Here is a 21,122-nt window from a genome sequence, read left to right on the forward strand (position 1 = left end):
GCCGGCGTGGGGACAAAGGGCACCCCCGGCTCCTCCGCCCCAGAGCGGCCACTCACTCGGCTCCCCGGGGGTCTGACGCTGCTGCTGCATCCTGAGGGTCCCCTTTTCCACCCCTTGGGACCCCTCTCACCCGAGATAAGGAGCACACAGCCCTCCAGGCTCAAAACAAGCCAGGTGTCTCTCCTGGGGGGTTGTTTTAAATGCCATGAGGTAAGTCCAGGCAGATAGTGATAGGACAAAGGGGAACGGTCCTAAACTGAAAGAGCAGGGATTTAGATAAGATGGGAAGAGGAAATTCTTGGCTGTGAGGGTGGGCAGGCCCTGGCACAGGTTGCCCAGAGAAGCTGTGGCTGCTCCATTCCTGGAAGTGTCCAAGGCCAGGTTGGACAGGGCTTGGAGCAACCTGGCATGGTGGAAGATGTCCTTGCCCATGGCAAGGGAATGGAATAAGATGAGCTTTAAGGTCTCTCGCACCACAAACCATTCTGTAATTCTCTGGAGTACCCTCCCCTGTAAATCCTCGCACTTCCTAAATAATAAATAAAACCTTCTGGTTGTTCGTTGTTAACCAGTTGTTAGTTTAAAAAGCAAAAGACGTCCATCCCACCATTTGCTGCCCAGGGCAGAATTTGGCCAGGATGGAGCTGGGTCCACTCCAGCCCTGCCTCACCTAAGTCATTAGAGCACTATAATGGCCTCGCTGTGTAAGTGGCTGGGGACTCCTGCCTGGACACTCTCTTCCAAACTCATCCAGAGACCTTAAAAACTGGAAAAAAAAAAAAAAAAAAAGGACTAATTAGGGCAAATGGCACCACACAAAACTGCAGTAAAAGCTACTTATAAGATCCTTCATCTGCCACCCAGCAGTTTAGAGATGTGCCACTTTCCCCTTCTTTTCCAACACCTCCCAATTACCTCCCCCGTGACACCACAGCACTGATTGATTTGGGATCCAGAGGCAGGAGGGTTTGATTGGCATCGCAGCGGCTCCATCAGGAAACCCCTCTTTTAATGATGTTGAAAGACTACAAATATTACAGCTTCAGACCCTTGAAATTTCCACCCTACTGGGAGAGCTACGAAATTTCTCCTGGTGATTTGAAGAAATAAGTGCTTGGTCTCTGCAGAATTCAAGATTTCAAGTGAAAAAAAAAAAATATCCTTAGCACTCAGCCGTACCGAGATCTGACTGGGAGAAACACAAACCAGGCAAGCGCTGCCTTCACGCTGCTGAGCTGCTGCAGCAGAATGAAATGAAGCTTCTCCTCTCCATTTCACAGCTGCCCTTCAAGACTTTGGGAGGTTCTGAATGAAGTGAAAGGTCTGCTATGGACAGATCAGGTCTCGGGGCGAAGCTAGAAAGTACCCCTGCAGACCACGAGAAACCCACTTTTGAAGTATATAAATAGATATGATATTTTGCACATATAAATATAAATATCATAATTCCACTTGGTTTCTGGCTAATAATTTTAGGTTTTCAGCCAAGAGGTGACTGCTGGATGTTTCCAACCTGTTTTCTAGCAAGAAGACAAATCTATACCAGGAACCTGCAGGGTTCAATCAGCATCACATGAAGATGTTGAGAAGGAAGGTCAATTTAAATTAGGTATAAGGAAGAAGTTTTTTCACAGTGAGGGTGGTAAAACACTGGCACAGGTTGCCCAGAGAAGCTGGGGACGCCTCATCCCTGGAAATGTTCAAGGTTAGGCTGGCAGGGCTTGGAGCAACCTGGTCTGGTTGAAGATGTCCCTGCTCATTTCAAAGGGCTTTGGACTAGATGACCTTTAAAGATCCCTTCCAACCCAAACTACTCCAACTCTGTGATCCTCAGGCTGCTGTTACCACCCTAACCCAGGGGATTTGGATTGCGAGGAACTTTTGGGAGCTTAACTTGCATAGAAGCAGCTGCAACTTGTGATGCTTATGACTGAGGTGGGTGGAAACTCTGTTCTGGTCCATGCTAGGGAAAGAACTGAGAAATGCTATCAGCAACATCAAGCTCTGAGCAAAAGTAGTTTGAAATGGGCAGCAGGGGAACACTCATTTACAGGCAGAAGGAGCAAAGTGTGCTGGAAGAGGAGACTCGGAGGATGGAGCTGGGGAATGAAAAGTGACAGACGAAAAAACAGAGATAAAAGGATCTGATGGGCTAGAAAGAGGGAAAGAAAAGGGTAACCCTTTAACTGCATCGCTTCTGGCCAAGAAACCACTGTTTTAAAGGATTCACAGCTTTCTTGGAAATCCAAGCCCTGTGCCCCAGGACTGCCAGCGAGCTCCCAGGAGCGGTATGACGCAGGCAGCACACGCTACAGATAGCATTTGTCACAGAGCTGAAGGGACAACCACTATCGCTTCACAACATCGCATTTTTCGGCTTTAAAGGGTTTTGCTTGTGTTGTCACAGTAACAAGATTAGGTGGAAAACTTTTTTTTTTTCGTGCCCTCCAGGTGTTTGTGCAGCTCATTGGGGCCCGGATCACAGACAGCCCCAGACTCTCGGGTCAGGATCCCCCCCACCAAACCCAATCTCATCCAAAACCTTTGTAACCCAGGACTGGAAATCCAGGTGGCTTCAGAATCTGAAGCTATTTTGAGGTGACTGATGTTGCTTCTAATTGGTTCTGAGACAAGATTATTATTTTTTTTTAAGCAGCACTGATAGGAAGCTTTGTTCATCTCTGAGCTTTAGCCTTCTAGAAATGTGAGAGGAATTCATATAAAAAAAAAAACCTCACACCTTTTTTTTTTTTTGTGGAGATGTCTCGAGAATCACGCAGGGCAGAAATGCAAGCAGCAAATGAGCTACATAAGCTGTGAAAACTCATCCTGAACATTCTATACAGCAGAAACGTCAGCCCTGAACGTGCTGCCAGCATTCAGGATGTTTGACATGTCACACAGACCGAGACAACCAAACGAGAAACCCAGCACTCAGGTTCCCAAACAGGCTGAGCACCTGCACCAGCATGGGGAGAGCCCTCATCCTCAATCAGTCTCAATGACAGCTAATTAACTCATTAGCTTGATCCCCCCTCCCGGCCTCACAGGGAAGGAGCGGCAGGAGCTCTCGCTCCAGCTGGGGGTGGCATTTGGAGCTTCCCAAGCCAGGGACATCCCACTGGGAGGGAGGGGGTGGCTCCTAAAGCAGCCGAGGTGGGGTCTGCTCCCACCTGCGAGCCACTGCATTAGCACCCCCACCTGGATGTGATCCAGCCATCACTCCACACCCCTCCTGCAGTTTGGGAGCTGAAGTTCCCGCCGACGGTTTTGCACCTTTCTTCCCCCACGTGAGGCTGTTTCTAACTAAGAAACTAAGCTTGACTGACTAAGCTGTGCCTCCCCACCACCCTCCTGCACACACACACAGCCCCACACGGCAGCTTCCAGACACGGCTGTTAATTTTTGGAGACTTAGGCAAGAATATTAATGGCATTCCGGAGGCATTTTCAGCGTAATGTGAAAAAGCATTTTATGCCCTGTGTTTTGTCTTGTGAGGAAACAGAGCTGCAAAAAAAGCTGTGGAAATCAAAGCACGTTCCTGATCTGGCTGCAGCGGAATAGTGACCCCCCCCAGCCTCGTGCATGAGCTCCTGTTACAAAGCAAATCCCAAAAAAACTTCCTAGCCTTAGCCTTGCCTCGTTCCCACTTCAGCCCAACCTCTCAACTCTTGGCTGTGAATACCAAGTTGTTGTTATTTGCATCCCCCACCCCTACAGGAAAAGGCTGTGCTGCTCTTGCATCCCATCACGTCAGGCTCTGCAGCACCTCACCTGGCTGGACCCACCTTGGGAAGGGATTGGGAATGCACGAGGGGCCCTTGGAGATTCGAGAGCTAAACCCAACAGCCTTGAGGAGGTCAGGAGAGTTTTCAGTATTCAGATCCTCTCGTTTTCCTGTGCAACACCCCTTATGTTTTCCCAGCCATAAAATTGATGTTTATCTCGCTCCTAACTGCCTTACAGAGATCATTACACATTGCAAATTCAACCATTTGCAGACAAAACGAGCACGGAGCAGCCTGGAAGCTGTCACACCACCCCTGCCACGTTGTGATGCCTTACAACCTTTAAGCTGGGAATTAACATATAAAACCAAGGGACCTGGAAATATTTGTCAGGCAGACTCAGAAAAGCAAGCAGAGGTAATTCCTCCACCCGCCCCACACCACCCCCCTGCTCAACCAGGGAAAATTAATTTTCAAGCGAGACGAATTCTGCAGCTCTTCCGTGGCATCAAGCAAGGAAACAAAAAAAAACAACACCAAGGAGAGGTTGTTATTCCTTGTCCAAAATCTCCTTGCTGTGTGAAATGTATCTCTGGCTCTGTGCCTGTCGGAGGGGACAGAAGGCAAAGAGGGGGATGCAGAGGTCAAAACAAGCCCCACTGGCTTCAACTCCTGCACCTCCTGGTGCCTGTGGCATGAAGGAGCAGAGAAGGGCTGCTGAGCTCTGCCCTCCTCGTGCTGATGCCCTCGGAGATTTCCACCCCACCCCACTCCCACTCCTTTACTGGTGGGCCACAGAGGGACCAAGCCGGACACAGACCCTCTCCCAGGGTCTCCAAGCGCCAGAGCACGGAAAGCTGATGGCTTGGAAATCTTTAGCCCCGAGATATTCCAAGGGTGTCCTTTGGAAAACATTGCCATCTTGTGTCTTTTCAGGCACTTGAGCGCCGGTTGCCTTCACATTCGAGCCCATTCTGGAGCTTTATTACTCGCAATCAGGGACAATAAAGACCTGTGACAGTTACAGATGGCCTGGCTGTGTCCTGTTCCTACTGCTACCTTGTAAAGTTGGACAGGAACGCTTCCCTCATTTTTTTTTCATCTCAATTTATGACTCCTCTACCATGAAAAGCCACTTATGCCCTCCACAGTTACCTATACCGTATCCTCCAAGGCCAGTAAATCACAGTCTCAAGTCATGTCAAATTTTGCGAAATAAAGCTAAATTGCACTTGTCCTCTAAGGCAAGAAGCTGCAAAATTGAGAGAGAATGAGCTCTGTTTAAAGCCAGATTCCTGGCTGGCAGCTTCCCATGGTGTGCAGAGACAAGGACCACCAAAAACCTCTACACGAAAGAGAAATGGCTGATAGAGCAGGGAGCCCCCCTGTGCCACCCCAAGCTGCCTCCATAGCTTTTCTGTAAGTTAAAATAGCCCAAACTCACACTATTTCCTTCTATAAACTGAGCTCCAGGGTCCCACAAGCAGAACACAGAGGTCTGGGAGCAGGACAGAGCCAGGTTCTAGCAGCATTTATTTGCTGAGGCTTCTTCCCTGGGCTGGATTTGTGGTTGGAAAGAAAACTGGGGAGCTGATGGGATCGAAGCTTCTTGTTTTAAGAGGGTTTTCTTGTGCAGACAGAAGTCAGAGAAGTACTAGCACAGCAGGGCTTTGCTCTGCTGAGCCCATCTGGGCTCTCTCAGAGCGCTGGGCATTGCACCAAGAACTGGGGAAACTGAGGACAAAGAAAAAGCTTTGACCCCAAACCCACCCTTTACATTTTTCAGGGGCACAGTGACTCGTCTTTTCCCTTCTGCAGCAGAGTTAAACTTTCATGAAAGCTGAATTAAGTTGGAGAAGAGCCAGCTCCAGGGACAGACAGCAGTGTGATGGAGTAAGAGCAAGGAAGACCCAGACAACTGGTGTTCCTGCTAATTCTCCTTCCCCGCATCCCACACTGCCAATTTGCAGGGGGCTTAAATTGCTCCATCCCACCATGGCAGAGCATCCAGCCTGGCACGGGCACCAGCCAGCTCTCTCACCATTTCTCATCAAAAGGCACTGCTATTTTGGAAAAAAAATAAAGTTTATTCCACGGTCTGAGCTCAGGAGTCATCTTGCCTTCGCACCACAGGAGCCCAGAGCACAAGGTACAAGCTCTCCATGTGGAAAAAATGCCTCCCTGGAAGCAGGAAAGATCCAAGGCGTGCACACACACACACACAAAAAGAAAATGAGGAAAATTATGGGCAGCCATGACAGAGGCAATGAAAAGCAGAAAACAACCCGTGCCAGATCCTCAGCTGATAAAAACCCAACGTGCATAACACAGCTTCGGGCTGGGATACACTCAGCCCCCTCTGAATGTTTAATGGGAGCATATGCATCAGTTAATCAGCAGCACAAGACACAAAGCATTTTGTACCTCCTCGCCACGAGCTGGGCAATTAAAAGGCTTCTCGTTCAGGCACGGAGAGAAAAGTCAAGGGACTTTGGCTGTGGAACATCCATTATTCAAAAGTGTATCCATTATTCAAAGTTTTTCTTAAAATCCTATTGTCAGCTTGAAAGGCAAAAAGAAAATGAGTTTCTGAAAGCTGTGCTCTGTTGATATTCCACTCCAATTTTTTGCTGATTGTAAGTACTAAAACTCCAGACATTCTGAGGAGCTAAAGAAATCCTTCACAGCTCCTGAGAAGGACAACACCCTGTGTGTAGTCACAAGTTCGTCCTCCCACTGCTTAAGTACACCTAGCGGGGGTGTGATACACCCTGGCCAACAACACACTCCTCCTCCCAAATTATTCAGCTACCCCAGCGTGAGGCTGACGGGCATCTGCTCAGGAGGAGCGCTCAGCAAGCAGGGAAGACACCCATCATTGCACTGCAGCTGCTGATTGACACCCCTAAGCTGAGCTGAAGGAAGCCTGGGTGGGATGAACAACCTTCTCGCGCCGCCGAGGAGCTTCCCCGTGAGGCACCAGGGCTTGGCTGCAGGAGTTCAAGTGGCAAACAGATCCCAAGGGTGCCTCCTGCCGTCCAGCTGTGTGTGCAGAGGAGCATCAGGCCCCGCAGAGTCACTGCTCCACCACAGCTCCTGCTGCACAGGGAGAACACTGGGATAACAACAGAACTGCTCCAGGAAAGATGCTTCGCAGGGACCGCCTCGACGGTGGAAAATGTTCAGCAAGAGCAACAAATTATGACAAATTGCTAATGGTAGAATATAAAAATAAGGGTTTACCTCGTCTAGGAGATAGAAAGCATCAGGTCCAGGCGTCAGGCACCTCTGAAATGATGAAGTGGGTCTTAAGTCCAGCTGGCAAGTCAGGTCCCAAGTCGGAATCAGGTCCAGGAAAAGCATTCAGGCTAAACATGTTGGGCTATACCCAGAATAACAGGATTTAAGGCCAGGCTGGGTATACTGAGGTAGAGACTGCTCTTCCTGCAACTGAGCTTCAAAAAGCAAGAATTCCCCCAGGTGGAATTTATATAGAGCCCCAGCCCATGGGTGGGGATGCTCAGCTGAGGCCAGTCAGGGCCACCAGAGCTTATAAAGACACTTAGAGGCCCAGCAAGGGTTTATGAAGAGGTGGAACAGGAAAAGGTGGGCCTGTGCTCTAGGGCTGATTGCTAAAGTAAAATAATTGTTGTGGTTATGTGCCATATAAAGCCTGAAAAATAATCCAGAGTAGTGAAACAATAGAGATGTTTTTTTACCTTACATAAATATGTGAGGGAAAAAAAAACAAAATAGGAGCTTTAGAAAAGTTTCTCTGTCCCTGAAGAGGTAATGCTATACTACATAGTAGTCTCTCAAGGCTTAAAGGTACTTTTATTTGGACAAGGAAGATGAGGAGAAAACGTGGCAGAGGTGAGTAGCGTTCACTGATAAACACATGTTGTAGTTGTAATAATATATCAGAATATATGCCACTAGGTAGGTTTAGAATGAGCTTATTCAGGCTTCTTGTATGGACAGGGTGTTGGTGTGTGGAACCTTCTGTGGTGTGACCTGAACCCACCAAAGACACAGTTTCCCTAAAGCAAACTGATGGAAGGACAATGATTGGAGATTAATAAATGCAGTAAGCTGGGTGTAACACATAAAAGCCCTTAAATGCTGCTGGGAGCTCAGAGGGTGCCTCAGGGCCAGGGTCCTGCTCTTCCACCATCGCACTGGCAATTTTTCTGCTGTCAGACTACCAGCTTTAGGAGTTGCCAATAACTCGGGGACAGCTTGATGTATGAAATGAAGGCATTATTCAGCAGTGTGTGCTGACAGCTATCTTTAAGCAGCACATTTATCTAAAGTACAGTGATGCTTCAATAGTGGCTACCTGTAGAGTGCTTCCAGGGCTCTAAAATGAGCTGGATGTTATCTGCAGGCTGGCTATGGCTCACAGCTTATTTGGACACATTCTTTGTTGCAACGGGCCATTTTCTGCTATTACCAGCGAAATAAGCTAAAAACCCACTTCTTTTCTTCTGCCGTGAGGAGCCGCGCGCGATGTGATGAATTTGCAAAGCTTTTAAAGGATGGGCGGGAGTTAAATAACTTCCTCCAGGGTCTGAGGCCACTGCCAGGCAGGGCTGGAGCCGCTGCTGCAACCAAGGCCGGCCAAGGAGGGGCATTGCAGCAGAGACAGCCCTGTGGAAGCAGCTTGTGCAGCCGGAGTTTGTGATGCTGGAACAGCGGGGCACGGCACAGACAAATTGCAGCGTTGTCAGATGAAACGGGTTGGCTGTTGTCACTCCGCATTCTGTTGGAGCTCAGGTTTCTCCCGTTAAGCTTCAGAGAGTTACAGGCGGCTCGTTAGCGGAGTTTCGGGTTCCTTTTGTTTGCGGCGACTCTTAGGAAGGAAGAAGTGTCTGTGATCGCCCCTCCTGGGGACCGAGCCGGGTCAGGAGCACGCTCCTTCCTCCCAGGCAAAAACGCCTGGGAATGTGGTGGGCCAGGTGGAGGGGAGACAGGAGAGCAGTGGCCCTTCCTCGCTGATCACTGCTGGAGGCAGGATGGGCCGGGGAATTCGTTCCCTGCTCGAAACACTCACAGCAAACCTTCACTCCCTCGCCTTTCTCGTTCTGGACCTCATTTCAGATCAGACCTTCCTGTCAAGCTGCTCAGACACCTGCCAGAGCTGTAACTCCCTGGAGCTGGGAAGTGTGTTTTGGGCTGGTTTTGGAGTTTGTTTTCGGAAATTTTAGGAATAGGAGGAAATGGCCAGCAGGGACTGGTGCAGGAAGGGTAGCTGAGACCTGTGTGGCTGTGGATGGTGGCTGAGCTGCAGAGTCACCTCCAGATGGCTTTTGGTGGCCCCTGATGTGGCAGCATCCTAGAAGGCAAGTGAGCAGGAGGGGCAGAATGATGCACAGGAAGAAGTCTGCATCCCAGTCTCGGCTTTCCACTCCTGGGATCCGCTCTTGTGGTTGGAATAACTCAGGACCAGACCAGCTGCTGGGTATTCCTCTGTTCTACATCCCTCAGTGTGCTGGATCTTGGCTGTATAAATATTTCTGTGGAGCTAAGCCGTTACTTAAGGATTAAAATACCATCAAATGAGTAAAAAAAATTATTTGAACACCTTCAGAGGTGCCCGGGGGGGAAATGCAAATGAAGGCACATCAGGATCCACTAATCCACTTCTAAAGTATTATCCCAACACATTATTCTTTAAGAACACAAGCCCTTTGGTAGAGGAATGAAGGGGGGTTTATGACGTTGCTATTAAGCACGTTGCAATCCTGGCCTTGCAGTGCCCAACCAGGAGTTAATGACTCCCTGGCTCCAACTCAGTGAAAGGAGATTAAAAAGGGTGAGGGGAAAATGGGATTTCTTGATTCAATATTTTTGTTTCTTAGAGAACCAGGACTCTGGAGACTTCTGTGCCAGGGGCCTAACTGCACACAAAACCCTCCTTCCACAAAATAAAGGAGCTTTGCTAAAATAATTCTGAGGAATCTGCTCTGTGCTTACCCCTTCTTGTTTGGAGAGTGCTCCAACATGGGCATGGATATTTCCCTCCTGGCAATACTGGGGAATGGAGGAGATAGAGAGGAAAAAAATTAGAGAAATCATATTTCTGGTAGGGACTTGAAAGGCTCCCACAGCAGACAAATTCCTGGGAAGCAGCAAATTATGGGGAATAGGGGGGATTTTTCTTCTTGAAAAATCCATCCCCACAGCAACCTGCAAGGAGAGGAAGGAAAGAAGATGGATCTACTGGAGGTCTTGCACCTTGTCTTGAGGCATGACCTGCATGCTGAGGAGGGCTTTTATTTCAGGGCAACTTTCCAGAGCTGCCTTGAATACGTTTAGATGTGATATTGGGAAGGAATTGTTCTCTCTGAGGGTGGGCAGGCCCTGGCACAGGTTGCCCAGAGAAGCTGTGGCTGCCCCATCCCTGGAAGTGTCCAAGGACAGGTTGGATGGGGCTTGGAACAACCTGGGCTAGTGGAAGGTGTCCCTGCCCGTGGCAGGGGGTGGAATGAGATGAACTTTAAGGTGTTTTCCAATCCCCTCCCCTCTGCCCCTGAGGACACTGAGCTCCTCTTTGGGGAGACAGCTTTGTGATGGTGCCTGCTTGGGGTGCTTCCCAGTGAGGGGAGTGGGGAATTCCATGTGGCCCATGGGCCTTCAGCTCTGAACTGGTTCACCAGCAATGTCAAAATTCTTTGCAGAAAGTTTGTGTTGAACAGTTTTGAAGCTCATACTGTACCTGTGTGGGTTTAGCTTATAGGAGCTGCCTTTGCTGCAGCCCCTTCCAACTTCATACTGATGAAATTCAGCAGGTCAGGGATGTTCACTGATGAAATTCAGCAGGTCAGGGATGTTCACGGGATCTCTCACTGGGTATATCCCACCTGGATGCTGTGCAATCCTAGCCTCCCTACTTGGAGGAGGGGGGGTGGAAATCAAGGTGCAAACCTGAAATGATCCCCCCAGCTTATACAGATGTGTGCAGAAGAGACAAGATGCCAGCTGAATGCACAGGTTTGGGATTATGCTCCACGTGCTGCCCTTTGAGCCGCTGCTGCCGCCACTTACCCTGGTTGAATCCACGTTCTGTGGTCAAGAACCAGCAAGATTGTGACGCAGGTGTTTGATGTCCTTGTAAAACACCTTCAGGGATCTGCCACAGCATCTGCTCGAAGACCTGGGACGCAAGTAATCCCAAGGCTCTGTTGAGCTGGTATGTGAAAGTTTGCTTGAACAGTTTTTACATCTTTCAACAGCCCAGTGTTTGGACCCCCCCCCCTTTCCCCTCACCCCCCAAGGATCCCACTCTGCCAGTGGTGCCCAGACCAAGAGAAAAAAAGTAATCTGAGTTTGCGAGGCAGCAATTCAGGCAGAACAAAAACCTTGAACAAAGAGACAAAAGCCTTTGCAATTTTGGAAAACAAAGGCCCTGTATCCTCACCTTCTGATCAACCACACGCTCTGCTGCCACAGCTTTAGTGCCAGTCGCACCACTTACTCTGTATCCTTGCCAAAAAAAACCCGTATTGGATGGGTGGCAGGAGAGAAACCACGTAGCCCTGCTGTTCTCTCTGAATTAAACATTTCATTTCCCTGTGTTTTCGGGAAGAGCCGCGAACAGCTCATGCTGTGTCTAGTAACAGTCCACTTAGCAACTGCATTCACTGCATGTATTTATCCCCTTCATCTTTCTGAATGTGACTCCTCACGCAGAGCCTGTTCCTGCTCCGTCAGCAGAGCTGGGCAACCCTCACCCACAGCCACGATGCCGAGGCTTGGAGGGAGCGACCTCCGCGGCACAAACCTCAGTCCCCCCAGTGCCCCGTGAGGGACCTCGAGCCCGTTCCCAAACTCTCGTATTCCTGCGTTTTCTTGCCTCCTTCACCTTGCCCGGGGGCTGAAGGCTGGGGGAGCTGTGAGCGGCAAAGCACCGGGTGGGCAGGAGATGGCAGCAACAGCCCAGCAACCGCCTGGCTTCGCCGGGATGGGATTTCCTTCCGTCGGGAATACCGGAGGGTTCTCGCTGACGAAAGGAGGGGTTTTCACACCTCTGGACTTCGGAATCGCGATCAAGGCACAAGAGACGCCCCTCCCGGACTGGGAAATCGAAGGAGATGGCTCAGCCCGAAGGGTTTGGTGCAAGAAGGACCCCATAAACATCACCCATGCAGTGAAAGATGCTTGTTCTTCCAGTCTGTGTCGAACATTACCAGAGGCTTCTGTGGATTTTAGCTCCTGAATGCAGGTACATGAGGCAGATTTTGAGCATGGTTTTCCTGATAGCGTGGGATGTTGTCCCGTGGGAGCTGGTGGAAAAGGAGCAGAATACATTGAGGAGCATTGTGGTGCTAGGGCAGTTTTGTGCTGTGATTCAGTTTGGGATATTTGTTCTTTTAGTCTTTGCTCATTACAGGAGATTTGTGTGGATTTTAACTCCTAAGTGAGATACGTGAGGGTCTGTGGATTTTAAGCTTGACAACTCTTTTCCCCAGTGCAAATAATTTGGAAAAATGAAAAACACACTTTCAGAGCTCTGCTCTTTCAAGGACATGGGAAATAGGTCCTGAACTGACCACAGTGGTGAGGGTGAATGCTGAGATGTGCTGGCTGACACTGGAAGTGACATGTGGGTCGGGAGTGAGATCTGAACATCATGCTACCTTGCATCCTGGTTTTAATCTCCCTCTTTCCTTATGTCTTCTACACCTTTTGCAACCTGCACATAACCTTTGTTTGCACATCCTGTTCTTAGGCCACTTCACTGGGGTGGGATTTACAACATCTTCCAGCTCTGCTGCTGCTTCTCCACCTGGATATTTTGGACAAGTCGCTTGTGTAAGTTCGGTGTCCACACCTGTCAAAAGCAGGCAAAGACCCTCTTCTCTGTAAAGATCCTGGAGAGTTGAGGAGAGGTAACTTTCTTGCTAATACAGCATTTGAGGGGCTGATTTGAAAGCAGGGCTTATGCTGTTTTAAGGTGTTGCCCAAATACTAAAAAAAAAAAGGTATCCTCTTGCCAGGGCAGTGTTTACTAAAGGCCTTCCAAATAAAGCTGAGGAGTATCTTTGGGATGCTCCAGCACGGTGCTGTGGGAGCAAAGATCTTCAGTGCTGGGCTTGGAGGGGAAGCAAAGGAAGTCCTGCCGTGGGATTGAGGTGTGGGCACCCCTGGGGGAGACCGGGTATGAAAGGGAGAGATGAATGGATGGAGAAAAGGAAAAGGTGCCCTGTCCCACCTCAGGGGGACTTGAGAAACAGGAGGGATGTTGCAGCTCCCAGCGATCCTGCCCCCACACGGCATCCCAGGGCACAGCTGCCCACGTGGCTGTGCATCCACAGGGAGCTGGGCACTGAGCACCCCCCCTGGGGCTTTGGATATTGGGTAAATACAAAAATGCTGGGTAAATATGTAGAGTGTCTAAGTAGATCTTTGCAGCTCTGGTGAACCACACCGGCGGAAAACTTTGCAGAGGAGCATTTTGCATTCCAAAGGCTCGATTTCTTTTTTTCTTTTCTTTTCTTTTTTTTTTTTTTTTTTTTTCTCCCTGCAGTGAGAGAGTGCTCCTCTGCAGGAGCACGTGCTGGTTCCCAGCAGCAGCGAAGGGCTGTGTGCTGCCATCGCAGTGTGTCATCACACTGGTTTTCCCGATGGAGAAGCCAAACATGCAGGGGCCATGGGGTTGAGTCGGAGCTCACAGAGCCCCAGAGAGATGGGGATGAGAATCCCTGATCTGCTGACTCTCTGTCCCATGGTTCAACCACAGCTTCATCCCTTCCCCTCAGGAGATCTCGCACTCCAAAGCTGTGCTGCCTTTTGCATGTGATTTTGGGAGAAAACTATTTTCAGAGAAAATAACGTGCTGCTTGGGCTGAAGCATCTTATAATAACTCCCTGTCCGGAAGGCAGATGGGAATGCACGCGGGGGAGGGAGTATGAGACACCAGATTTGGGTTTGGAGAGGCCTGTGTGGCTGTCTGGTGCAGTTGTGACCCCAAGAGGGAGACCATGGTCCATCCAGCAGTTACTGCTCCACACAGCAGTTACCCCACAGAGGCACAGGGCTGGGCTGTGCCACATGGACAGCGTGGCTGTCCATCCCATGTCCTGCCATGGGTATTCCTTGACATGGAGTAAACTTTGCAGGCTGTTTGTATCGGAGGCAGCTCCTGCCTGGCAGTGGCGATCACACCACCCGTGTGTCTTCATCCTCAAGTGTCTGCACGTGATCACCCTTTTGTTTGGCACTCAGGATGAGGATGAGAGGTGATTTCCTCCAGTGAAATCCTGCCAGAGCTCTGAAGACCAAAGCAACTGAGAGACAGGATCCGTGCACTGATCGGAGCTCCAGCTGATGTGCCACAATGTGGGATGATGCACTGTGACTGAATGGATCTGAGATTTTTCCATGTATCCCCATTTTTCCTTCTAGGATTGGCTCCAATTAGTGGTATTTCAATAGCTTAAGGAGAGAGTGCCTTCCCTTCTGGGGTCATCTTGTGGTGATGTGAAGGAGGAGGGAACAGGCTCGTGCTGAGTGCTGATACTGTTTTTAGATATTTGTTGTTCCTAGACATGCACGACTTGGGGATCAGAATCCTGTGAAAGGATTGTGAACTGGCTCTTCTCTGGGGCAAGTGGATATTAAAATATCAGCTGTGGTCGTAGAAGATGCAATGCTGAGACCACACTCCCACGGAAAATATCCTACATATCTCCTGGGTGCTCAGTGCTTGTCAGTCTGCACTCGGGCACAGGGAACCCTAAACGTTTGGGGCTGGACCTGCAGAGATGATCAGGCACTGCACATCTGGAGAGAGGGGGTTTGTGGGAGCACCAGCTGTGGTTTGGGAGTTCAGGCTGCTGGGATTAAAGCTGTGGAACTGCAGGGCAGTCACGGCCTGGGCTCTCTCCGTATTATACACCGTCCTTCCCATCTGCCCTTGCCAGGCATCAGCCCTTACCTATGAGCTGAAGTGGACAATTTGAAAAGCCTTTTGCTGCACTTTGCCACGGGGAGTCTGTCAGCTCATTTCATCCATCACATAAGCATAAGGCCAGTAGTAATTGCTTCTTGCCTCTGCTGTACAGGCCTGCTTAAAAAACAGGGGGCACAGCCCTGAAGTGTCATTGCTGGCACATTTTTCTGGCCAGAGGAAAAAAACCTGCTGCTTCCCAACAGCTTCCAGCTTCCCTCCCCTTAGCAAAGGAAGGACTCACCTTAATGTACTTGCCATAAAGGCAGATGTAACCAACCTAAATGACTGTGCCCCTGCCCAGGATGACTGTCTGGGGGATGGACTGGTGCTTCTTGGCCAGCAGTGCAGGAAACAGGATGGTCAGCTCCTCCTTGAAGCTGTTCGGTTAAAATTGAAAGGAATCCCTCGTGGAACCCTCCTGGCTTCTGCTGAACTATGACACAGATGGGCCTGGCTCACTGCACGCAGCAAAAGCTGCTTAATTAGAGCAGCAGCTCAATTTATTTGTTTTAGATCATCTTTATTAGCCATCACTTAAGCTTGTAATTAAGGGCAGAGTAGGGACTGTAAAAAGGGTTCCATCCTATGCTGCTTGTCTTCTCCCTGAGTGTTGCTCTGGTCTGCTCAGCACCTTCAGGACTCTCTCCTGTATGGATGGCACTGCTGTCACCTGCACTCCAAATGCTTGTTTGATTCCTGGAAAAGCTGAAAGGAAATGGCAGTATTTTTTTTCCTGGGGCGCTTTTAATTGACTGAGGTAGAACACGTGAGGCCCCAAATGCTGTGTAGGCACAGTAGGAGCAGCAGGTACCCCCTGGAGGGATGTTGCTGCCCATCTATTAAAGTAAATACCCAAGTAGGTTTGTACTCCCTCACCCAGGGGAAGAGAGCACCAAATCCTTGTGGAGACCCTGGCAGGCAAAACAGAGGCCTGGAGAGTGAGACCTCAGGCTCACCTGGTAACCAGTGAATCCCAGACTTTCTCAGGAGAGAACAGCCCTCAGAAATGCAAAGCTACATCACAGCTGTGATTGTGGCTGTTACTGTCTTGTGTTTATAACCTTGTGTTCAGTGGAGGTATCGCTGTTCAGGTGTTTCTTCTCAAGTGCTCGAGGTGTTTTGATGGTTTTCAGTCTGCCTCTGTACCCCTCCAGTGTCCTGAACCTCCTCCCTGCAACCCTAAATCCTGGCTGCACTCCTGGGGCTGAAGCTCTGCTGTGACCAGCACCACACAGCTGTTTCTCACCGTAAGGCAGTTCCTGCTCTGAGACTGAGTTTTCTTTTGTATGATCCAGTTCTGGCATTCCTACATTTTGTTTTAATGCAGGTTGAATCAGCACAGGCATTGGCATGTAGCTTTAATAACCTCTGTGTTTTCAACAGGGACTGAGTATCTCATTCCTGTCACCGTGACCTGCTCCTGGACGAGGAGGCACCACGGCCATCAACCCTGTGGGACAGGCTCTGCTGCCACGAGGCTCCCAGGTGACAGGCAGGGATGCATCTCCATCCCAGCATCTTCGCAGGTGCCCTCCTGGTGGGAGGTAGGGCCAGACTTGGCTTTGAGAGCTGACAGCTACAGCCAGCTGCTCGTGTGTGGTCCAGGAGGAAATTGCCCAAACTGGCACCCAGCCCCTGTAAAACCACAAGCAGCTCCTGTTTGTGGTGCGATGGAACGTGTGCTGACTGTCAGGGTCTGCTCACAGGACAGGGGAGAAGGCTGGAGGTTCTCTGTGTGTGTTTGAGCTGTTGTGAGCTCCAGAGCAGTGTTCTTCCTTTATTTGTTCGAACACCTAAAGGAACAATAGGTTGCAGGACTGGGAGGGGAGAGGAGGAGTTTGCTCCTCCTTCCCTGTGAAATGTCTGCATCTAAACGTGCTGTTGCTCACTTGTGTTTGGTGGATGATCCCACTGCCTCCACACCCGATGGTAAATATGGAAGTGCAGCGTGGGGGACCCCATAACAGTATTTTTAATGAAGCACCATGTCCAGACTCCACCAAACGAGGCTATTTTTGTCCTAGTACAGCCTTTGTTTGCAAACAACAGCCTCTCTAGGTAACCACACAACAGAGCACAAGTGCCTATTTATTTGCATCTCTCTCTGTTCACAATAGGCAAGGAAGGGAACCCATCTGTTTGGGCAAGGGAGACAAAAATACAGCAGAGAGAAGTTGATTAAATTCATAATACAGGCAGCCCAGAGAAAGAATCCCGTGTTTCTGGAGATGTAGATAAATCTAGTGATTATTCTTTGACCAAAGTTCAGGCCAAGTCATCTAACCGGGAGACTGACAGGAAAAATAGGGGCAAATAAATCATTCCTTCCTTGTTGGCCTCATTTCTCGCTCAGAGTTAAAACCCAAACCTCTTTGGCCGAGCACAGTTCAGTAACTGCAGCCTGTCACTGACCCCCACGTCCATCCCACGACCTTCTCTGCACTGACTCATCACAGCATCTGCTGTCGTCACCTCCCCAGTGTCCTGGGGACCAGCTTTGTCACAAAAAAAGGACTGGTTCAAAGGCTGCATTTTTAAATGCCAGTCCTGGGCTCCCTGAAGATGATCCAACCCACGAAGAGAAAGCTGGCAGGTTTGTCACAGTCTTGCCTTCGCTTGTTAGAGTCAGCTGGAGAGTTTTACAGATCTGTTCTGAAGGTTGCTGGAGGCTGGTTATTTTGTTTTAAAGTCGGGGCAGCAGCAGACAGACAGCCACTATTAAAAAGAGAAATTAAAAAAACAAAACAAAAAAACCCAAACAAACAAAAAACCAAAACAAACCAAAACAAAACCAAAAAACACAAACAAAAAAAAAAAACAAACCCAAAGATTTTGGCTTTAAAGCCAGCTGACTGCTTTTGACAGGATGAAGGATTTATGTCTGGATATTCCTGACCTGCAAGGCAAGGGAATGTGTTGTCAGAGCAGAGGATTTGAGCAGCTCCAGCAGACAGAGAAGAACCTCCAGCTTCTCTAGCAAAGGCCCTGTGCTTACTTGTGAGTGCCTTTGATCAGATTTCAGGTACCCTGGCACAGCCATATCTAGCCATTCCTTGAGCTTTTTGGCCAAAGGAAGAGATCCAAAATCAGAACTTTGTATTCCAGCACCAGCCTCTCTTAATTTCTGTCTTCCACAAATCCCATGGGGGGAGGGGGGGGGGAATCAGTACTGTGCATGCCTTCACATTTGCTTTTCATAAAAGACATGGGATGAAGACAGATTTTACCCTAAGAGCATCCCATTATCTCAGGCTGCTCCCTTAGTCTCCTCTGAGTAGTTTTTCTCAGGTTGGGAGGATGCTTGTCAGCAATTAGGCAGAAATTTCCTGGTTTGATGCATTTCTGACATATTTCACCAAAGTTCTCGATGTGCTGCAAAAGGGCTGGCTCAAATGAGGACAAAAATGTTTCCCAGCCAGAAGAGTCATAGAAGTGAAGAGCTCACAAGGGGTCAGTTGGTCACCCCTCACCCCAAGCTGCCCACAGAATCGCCAGGGTTTATTTGTGGATGATGTTCTCCCAAGACTGAGTCACGTTTCCTGCTCAGGAGTTGCTCTGAGAGGCTGGTGTTGCAGGAAGGGTCCACATTTCTGCCTGATTCATGCAAGGGGCAGGAGTGGCCCTTTCTGTTGCGTTCGGGCGCGCTGGGATTACTGAGCGCGTATGAAAACTAGAGCTGAGTAAACAAATATTGATCTGCTCGCCCCCAGGTCACAGCTGAAAACAGTGCTCTGAAGGAGTGTATTGAAGGGGCAGGATCCTATCAGATGGTTGTAAAGGCAGGGTGAAATTCAGTCTGGCTCAAGGGAGTTTGCAACCTCAGTACAATCAATAGGAGCATCTGAAAACGCTGGGTTACACAAACCGGCGTCTTCGAGTGGTTCCTCCTCTAGTAGCTGTGTCAGAAAATAATTAATAAACAGTCCAGGCCTGCTGAAAAGAGGAGGGGGAGTGATGGTGAAATAGCTGTGTTTTGGAGGCATGCAGGGCTAGAAGTGGACTGGGATGGGAGGAGACAACAGCCCACTGGAGGGAAAAGCAGGGCAGTGGGATAGACTTCCTCGGGATGATTAATGCCGACCCACACACACCATCATCCTTCAAGGGATGAGTGTTCCCCTTAGACAGTGACTTGCACTGCTGAACGTGCAGTGTGGTAATTTTCCAGGTACTTGGCCATTTGACTTGAGGGTTTTTTTTAAACATGCTGGATGAGATGTGATGTCTTGTGAGCACTGGAGTGGAGGCAGCAGAGTGGATTTTTCCCACCGTGGTGAATTAAGTAGGGCATGCTGCCTTCCTAAGCGGAGTTTCTGGCCCTCCTGTATCTCTGCAGGGCCACAGTTTACTTGTTAACACCTTACAAAGAAAAGCCTGGGCTTCTCTGAATGTTCTGAATATTCCTCTAAAATCCACATTGTGGTTTTGGAGAAAAATTCAGGCTATTGAGATGGGTGTACTCAGGCCAATGAGGCTGGCTCATTGCAGCTCTGCAGCAAGACTTCTGGGATTACTGAGAAAATTACTATTATTTTCCCAGTCACAGGATGGTTTGGGTTGAAAGGGACCTTAGAGAACACCCAGTTCCAACAAGCTCTCTAGCTGGACGGGTTTTCCCTGTTTTCTCTCCACCAGGACAGAAGGACAGGAGCAACCATCCATCAAGGCCCACTGTCACCAGCCCGGCAGACAGCCAGCGCCAAGTGTGGAGAGGACAAGCTCTCACAAGTCCACATTTTTCCGTGGAATTGCCCTGGTTCCTGTTTCAAGGGACAGCAGCCTGGCCTCGACCCGACGGAGCAGGACACAGCAGCTTGAAAGGGGCTGTCGAGGGAAGAACAGCTGAGAGCTACAACGATCCCGGCGTGTGTATAAATAGAGACGGGGCTGTTATCCTGATGAAATGAGACCAGATGTTTCTCCCAAATCCCTCCTCTCTGCTAGTGAAAATTATAGTTTAGTTACAGCAGGGCGAAGCGGGCAGCAAAGTATTTTAGACCTACTAATGCTGGGAAGTCAAAGGGGGGCAAAATGCCTCATTGGGGCAGGGGGTACCGTGCCCTGTGATGCAGGGATGGAGTGGGCACGGTCAGAGTGGGTGAGAGCTGGGGGAGCCCCTCACTGCCTTTGTTCTATTTTGCTGCTTCCTATCCCGGTATCAACGGGCTGAGTTTAAAGCCCATGCTGCGACTGCCTTTTGTGAGGTAGAAATTCAGTGTCAGCACATGTATCCTGGAGGCAGTTGGCACGAGATGAAGGAGGGACGGCAGCAGCAGTTAAAACTGGGCCTTGGCTCTTTAATATTTAACTTTCCCCAGTGCTGTTTTCTTTTTTTTTTTTAATCAGTTTGTGCATTATCTGCCATCCCCGTTCAAAGAGGGTTTTAGCGCAGAGATTTCAGTGCTTAATCCCAGGGGCAGGGAAAGCGGAAGAGTCTCTCTGAAGGTTCCAGGGCTCAATCTGGCCCCAATTATACCAGCCTAAATCAGCAAAGACTGGCCACGACGGGCTTTGCTGCGACCGCATCAGGCTGGAGGTAACAAAATTAGGAGTAAGTCCCGTACCTGTCCAGGAGATCCCTCTGGTCCCTAAGGCTGCATCCACAGGGAGTTCCCAGGAGGATATAAGCATTGCCTGGCTGGCTCAGAATAAACATCCACCTTGGGCAACAACCAGTGCCTGGCCATGGCCAGCTGCAGATGCTTAGGAAGGGATATCGGAAGAGGGAGAGTATAAAGTGATCCTTCCTCCGGCATATCCTCCCGGCTCCTGGCAATCAGCAGCTGAGGGACTTCCTAGGCCGGAGGTTGCATGAATTTGTGTAATCCCTTTTGTTTTTTGGGGGTTTTTTTTGTTTGTTTTAAATTATTATTATTCATTTATACTTTTGGCCTCCACGACATCCTGTGGCAATAAGTTCCACAGTGTAATTATGTGTCGTGTGAAAAAGTACTTCCTTTTGTCTGCTTTAGGCCTGGCTCCTGAACATTTCTCCCTGTGATCCTTCGCTCTTGTGTTGTGAAGAAAAGGGAAAAAGAATTCCAGGTCCACACCAGACCTCTCTTGACCTCTTCAGACTTCTCTGTCTTTGTCCTCCTCATATGGTATCTATCCCATCACTTCCACCGTCCTTACCGCCCTCCTCCACGTCTCTTCTCATTTTATTGTTGCTTTTTTTTGAGATAAGATCACTGAACTGAGACTTGATCACTCCTGAAGACACGAATTCGTTCTGCTGGAAGAAGGTCAGCTCAAAAGATTTTTTTTTTTCCTCAAGTCACTCTTGTGTAGTTCAATTTCTTCTACAACACATACAGTCTTGGGCTTAATGGAAATACATACACAGCTCTCTTCAAACACTTGGCTTTAACTTATTCTGAGCAAAGCTCCAGCCCTTGTTTAACTAGAGCCTGTGGGTTAATGTGACATCCACAAGTA

At 49.3% G+C, this 21,122-nt stretch overlaps 1 long non-coding RNA gene across 3 annotated transcripts; it reads left to right on the forward strand.

Annotated features, from left to right (window-relative positions):
• The first annotated feature begins 30 nt into the window (after positions 1-30).
• On the forward strand, positions 31-20,770 carry LOC114067679. 3 transcript variants are annotated; one of them, XR_003573446.1, is made up of 3 exons: positions 31-210; positions 16,068-16,169; positions 19,320-20,770. It is a non-coding gene; the product is annotated as an uncharacterized LOC114067679 (long non-coding RNA). The 3 variants fall into 3 exon arrangements; XR_003573445.1 differs by lacking the exons at positions 16,068-16,169; positions 19,320-20,770 and adding exons at positions 3,968-4,146; positions 5,516-5,799; XR_003573447.1 differs by lacking the exons at positions 16,068-16,169; positions 19,320-20,770 and adding exons at positions 3,968-4,146; positions 5,548-5,799.
• Positions 20,771-21,122: the final 352 nt, after the last annotated feature.

Source organism: Empidonax traillii, unplaced genomic scaffold (assembly GCF_003031625.1).
Source record: "Empidonax traillii isolate 1590-97213 ecotype Southwest subspecies unplaced genomic scaffold, ASM303162v1 scaffold955:size226526, whole genome shotgun sequence".
NCBI classification, from domain to species: domain Eukaryota; kingdom Metazoa; phylum Chordata; class Aves; order Passeriformes; family Tyrannidae; genus Empidonax; species Empidonax traillii.